Source organism: Centrocercus urophasianus, unplaced genomic scaffold (assembly GCF_019232065.1).
Source record: "Centrocercus urophasianus isolate 14NV4802_14NV808 unplaced genomic scaffold, USGS_Curo_1.0 seq_587, whole genome shotgun sequence".
Lineage (NCBI taxonomy): Eukaryota > Metazoa > Chordata > Aves > Galliformes > Phasianidae > Centrocercus > Centrocercus urophasianus.
Window position 1 is genome coordinate 72,198 of NW_024885185.1, and position 6,140 is coordinate 78,337.

The window sequence follows — 6,140 nt, forward strand, 5'->3', positions numbered from 1 at the left end:
GAATCAAGCATTTCCTTTATGCTCCTGCTCTAAACAGCAAGAGTGGCAGTGATGAGTTTCAGTTGAGTGTGAGTCTGAGTTGAACAAGAAAAGCACACTCTGCTGGGAGGAGACAGCTCACAACATTAAGTCAGTAAACACTCTCCATCACACAGCCTCCCAAGCAGGCAGTTTACGTAAGAAATAAATAAAATAAAAAGTTTTTAAAATGCTGTTGAAATATTATGTTTGACAAGAAGATGTTGCCAAAGCAGTTTGGTTAAAGCAGAGCCCAAGGTACTGTATAAATGTTTTAGGATGCTGCTGGGATGGTAGAAGGGAGGATGACTTGCAGCACTGGGGGGGAGCTGGCAGTACCCCAAACTGCCCAGCACATCCCAGTGGAAAGCTTGTTTACAGCTTCTTCCAACATTGCACCATTTCCCACACCCTTTTCTGCTCCAGGCTGAATGCTTTTTTATTTGGACTTTGCAGAAAGTTTCAGCCAGATTGCTCAGTGCTTCTGAAAACAGCCGACCACAGAAACAAACCAACAGAAACAAAAGGCTTCTAGACAACTTCAGCTCTGCTTTGTTTGCACAAGCTGTTTACAAGGCAGAACACCTGCCCCAAGCTCTGTCACAGCAGACAAATGGAGATGGGAGGTGTGTTACTACCATCAATGTAGGCAGGCAGGAGGAGCGCTCAGCCTCACTCCCCATTGACTGTCATTAAGCAGTCCATCAGAAGGACCTAAATGCATCCAACCCGGTTTGAAGCAGCTCTTAGAGGTGCACAATGGGCAGATTTGCTACTACTCACCAGTTGATTTCATTGTAGTCATTGTGAACTTCCCACCAGAAGTAAAACCAGACCAGAGTCAAGAAGAAGGATGAGGTGAGGATCAGGAACCAGAGGCGCTCCCACTGCGGACAGGAAGAAAAATCACATTAATACTATTGCATCGTCATGTCTCACATCTTTTCTAGAGGCTGTCGAGGTTGGGTGGAGAAAGCAGACATCTCTGAGGGTGAGATTTTAGTCACATCAATGTGAACCTGGCTGCAAGAAGCTTTTGGGTCTCTTCTAGGTTACAAACGTTGCAGGTCAGATGCTTGATACAACAGCCCTGAAAGCTTTGGGTCAGGTCAGATCTCACTCTTCACACTCGTCTCAACAGAAATGCAGGTAGGTGGGAGATCACAGAATCATGGAGGCTGGAAAAGCACTCCAAGATCCCCAAGCCCAACCCCAAGCCACTGCCACCATGCCCACTGACCATCTCCACCGTTCAGGACCACCTCCAGGGATGATGACCTTCCCACTCCGTGGGCAGCCTGTGCCAAGACCAGAACACTCTTTCAGAGAATGAATTGTTCCTAATATCCAACGTATGCTTCCCCTGACAAAACTTAAGGCAACTCTTGTCGCCAGCTCTGGGCAGAAGTGTCACTCACCACATAGATACATCTTGCATAGTGTTGGGACAGCCCTTGGGGCAGGTGGAACAAGGGATTTTCTGGGCACAGAGCTCTATTTCGGCTCGGTTGAGGTTGGGTGCTTTTGGCATATGAGGCAATTGTTTGATCAACTTTTCCATCCACATGTGAGAGATGCAACTCAACATCTCTCTCTGCCAGTTCAGCGTAAATGACAGCAATCACTGCATGGCAAGGACTCTTCACAGCAAGTTGGTGAATCACAGAATCATAGAACAGCCACGTATGAACCTCTCCTCTCCTTCCCCCATGCCACTTCAGCAGATCCTGTAGAGCCAAACCACCCAACCACAGCACTTCTTCCCACCACCACCACATATGTAAGTCTTCAGCAAATAACACAGCAGAAGAGACCACAGCCACACCAGATGAAAGACATTTGCATCAGTGTTCAGTTTAGAGAAATGTTTCAAGCAGTGATCACCACCACCTCCCAAAACAGTAAAAATAATCCTCCCAAAAGCTTTTCAGTGCTCCCACTCCAAAGGCATGGGTCAAATCCTAAACCATAAGGACATCCATGGAGAGAACCTTTGCAAGAAAACTGTCCCTAACCAACACCATTTCCATGTTTCCCTTGCTGGTTTTATTTCACAGGCATTAAATAACCCATCTTTCTGCTTGATTTTGTTCAGAACAAAACACTGAAATAAATTAGGTATGGAAAGTATTCAAATGAATCTTCTCTTCCCACAATGAGCAAGAAGGGACATAAAGTGAAGTCTATGAGCAACACTACTACTATCATTTCCTTCCAAGTTCTGAGCACACCATTAATCTCTTTTGAAAATGCCCTTTTCTCTACTGAATTGTCACATGGGTTTTTAATTATGCAAAAGCATGCAAAAGACTAACCAAGTCTAAAAGACTAAGTTTTTTGGTGATACATAAGCAACTCTGTTCTTCTGTGCCTTCTCTTTCCATCTTGAAGGCTGAAACTACTTACTTGGCCACGCTGTTTCATCTCCCATCACCCTGGATATCGGCATTTGATGCTGCTCTTCCTTGTATGCTCCATCTTATAAAAAGTGCCAAACAATGGAAGCAATAAAGGACTGAAATTACATAATTTTTTGTTGTGCCAATAAAACAAACAAACAAACAAACAAACAAACAAACAGTGTTTTCTGATTTCCTCATTACTGGCCAGAATTATGGTTCAAACTCAACTCAGCTCAAGTTCGGAACCCAACTTCTACCAAATCTCAGTGCTACAGGGTGCCTAACTCCAACCAGAGGCTTTGCATCCCAGAAATAAATGGGACAAAGGGGATTGGAAGGAGAAGTGTAGGTACTCCAACAGCACAGCCACTAGGAACAATCCAATCCACATGGCCAAATTGCTCTGCCATGAGCTTAGAGTCCATACACTCCCCAGTCCACACACACGTCTGTATTTACAAGCACAGGTGGGCTCCTAAAGGAAAATTACAGAAATTGGAATGAGGATTTCCATACTAAACACCCCACTTCTGGTGGCAGCCTCAGTGCTTGTGTCAGCCCAGGTGTCCACGACTAAAACTTACCCTCCCTGGCCCAAAAAAGCAGCAGTGAGGCTGCAGTGAATGAACCACCTCTATAGGCAACTGCCTTGGCACAGCTGAGCCAAACTTGAGAAGTTTGGGATTAAAATTCACCCATGCAACTTTTGGGTTCTGTAAACACCCAAATAAAAACCCGTTCACATCTCCACTCCATCCCACTGGAACTCTCCAGGGAGAGGTAGTTCCTTACCCTTTCAGCAGATAGTTTTTTCTCAATTTCTCTATTGTTTGCTGCTGTGTTTTCCTCCCCATCCTGGTCCAGCATCTCCTTGTACTTATCACCCATGTGGCTGAATCAGTTACCCAGACAGGCTTCACATGGCAAGTGAGTTTTAATGCATCTCAAGTGCTGAAAAATCAATCACAGGACTCTAAAAACGTTGCCAAGACTACAGTCATGGAAAAATACCTACTAAATGTGTGATTGTTCTACAAGCTACTACACATTTTGACAAAAATATGAGTGAAGGTTAGGAAGTAATCCTTGATTTTGGACCAACATTACTTCCAAAAAATTAATTCATAGGATAATTTTGGTCAATATTTATGCCCTGGATTTGATAAACGAGACAAGGAAATCATTTTGGAATGGATGATTTTTTTTATCTATGCATTCACACACAAGTAGCACAGCTCGTGTTGAGACCCCTGATCTGCCCCACGGTGTGCTCCTCCAGATGCACACACCTGCCTGATTTTGTGAAAGACCCAACAGATTCTTCACAAGTTGGAATATTCCAGTGAGTTAAAAAGCAGAAGCTTTCAGGAGAACAAGGAACATTTCCCCAGCACCACTGAGATGGTTCGATAGCAGCTGAAGCAGAGCAAGTCCAATCTGCATGCACAGTGTATTGATACAGTCTGGGTTTTGCACAACCTCCATCCAACAGTCCCTCATCCCAAGAGCTTTGTGAGTCTCTACTTCACAAGCTCCCACATGCTTTACAGTAGGGTGAAATCTGCAACGTGCAACAGCCTCTAACCTCTTCTGCCAAAAATAAAGGGCTCAGGATCATGTCTTCACCATCACTCAATCACGGCCATAAGGAGGTGGAGGAAACGGTGCCAACTTGCTTACAGAAGTTCAAGCAGAACCACTAGAATGTTGGAAGGTGCTTGAAAAAAAAAAAGAAGTCCACATTTTCAGCACCATGAGATTACAAAAGCACTGACATTTTTGGCAGTTCTTATAGAACACCTGTCTTCCTCCTCTCTCCGTCCCTTTAGGTTTCTCTCTTTCCCCTTTGGGATAAAATAAGTGTGCTTGCTGGTTGTCTATTGCTGAGCTTAACCACACTCACCTCACACAGCATTCAAGATTGTCCCACAGGAGAACCTAAACCACATTTGCATCAGCAACTTCACCCCTACCTGGATGCATTTGGGAAACAGCTCACCCTCTGATCCTGTTCTCTGTGCTCTGGTTCATGGTGCAGAAGGGGGGGAAGCAGAAGATGCTCCATGAGTGAAGTCGGTGCTCCTTAACCACAAACACGCACTTGGCTCACAGGACGAGACTACAGCAAGCCCTAAGTGACCTCATCACCAAAAGGCTTGGGCTGTGGGCAGTGGAGCTCAGGACCACACCTCTTGCTAGTGTTGACGTGGCCATGGTGTCTTGTGGAATGGCACAAAACAGAATTAGTCTAATTACACCAACATTTATTATTAAAGAGAAGCCATAAATGAAGAGTCACTGCTTTTCCCCAGCAAAGAGGCCGGATGTACCATGAGCTCAGTTAAGCTAAAAAAAGCCAACAGATGGCTGGGGTAAGCCTTCACCAGGCACACCCAGCAACGTGGCCACAGCCCCAAGGATGGAGAGCCTCATTTGAAATGGCAGATTGGGATTTGAAAGCTCCAAAGCGAGCATGATGGCAAAGCAAAACAAATTAAAGGGAATTACTCCAAGTTGTGAATCACTTTTGAAGCTGGCTTGTGTGCTTCACCTGTTCCTGGGCTATGAGTTTTGATAAAACGGTTGGAAACAGCACTGAACATCACGTCAGGCAGCATGGCTAGTTTCTCCAATGTGGGGATTAGTTTTGGGTAAGCAACCCAGCTTCTTTTGTTGCATCACCCCAGTGCACACAGAGCTTGCAGCATTATTTACCACCCGGCACCAGTGGAGCTGGGAAGCAGACGGGCTGAGGAAGATTATTTGTATTTCCTACAAGATCTGTAGGAGGCTACATGAAATTCATCTGCACACAGAGTCCCACCTACCCCTCCTATGGGCATTACTTAATTTACTCAAGCCTGCTATGTTAGAACCCATTAACTTTCGCAGCCTGATTGCATTCATCCTGGAAGACATCATAGAACCACAGAACATCTCAAGTTGGAACGGGCCCTGGGGATCACTGAGTTCATTCCTCACTGCAATACCATTTTTAAATCAAACAAATTCGTTAAATTAATACATTTACTATTTTACTATTTCTATTTATTTTGCCTTTTTTTCATTAACATAATTCCTTTAGAGGACATGTCCTGGCTACAGCCAGAAATAAATCCTTTGCCAAAACTAGCCGTGCGCACAGCTGATGCCCATTTGTCTTGCACAGCTATTCTCTGAAGAATTATGGGATGCACATCTTGTGCTTTTCTCAAGATGAAAGAACAGTGTCCATTTGATAATTTACTTGAGGAATGTTTATAGAGCCCCTCCATCACCAAATGGGCCACTGCAGTGCCCAGATCAACACAACATCGTGATCTGAGCAGGGTGTGATGTGGTCTCAGAGGAGGAAAACGTAAAATCCCAAAGTCAAGATTGCTCGGGGTGATCAGAAGGGATGTTCATTGACGTGTTTCCCTCTTCTTTGAGTATAAAACCATATTTTTTTTTTGGTAAACTAAATCCATCTGAAAGTGGATCATCATTTTCCAAGGTTGAAAAGGAATTACATCTGTGTCTGGGACACAGAGCAAAATAACGTTGTGAGACTGCATTAATCTGTACACTGACTCCCAACGCATTCCTGAAACTCACCAAAATGCTGTGCAATGCTCAAACAAAGCTAAGCTGCTCCCTTCCTTTGCATTCAGCTGCAAGAAGACATTGCATTTTCAGAAGGGTAAGTACACTGCTAACATAAGGTCTGTTCTGCCAAAG

At 44.4% G+C, this 6,140-nt stretch overlaps 1 protein-coding gene across 1 annotated transcript in view; it reads right to left on the bottom strand.

Moving 5' to 3' along the window:
• Positions 1-901, bottom strand: part of GDPD5 (glycerophosphodiester phosphodiesterase domain containing 5) — a 41,930-nt gene extending 41,029 nt beyond the window's left edge. Inside the window, exon 1 of the mRNA XM_042836291.1 lies at positions 802-901. The gene's annotated coding sequence lies outside the window, so the exon portion shown is untranslated. The remainder of the gene's footprint in view (positions 1-801) is intronic.
• Between the last annotated feature and the right edge of the window lie 5,239 nt (positions 902-6,140).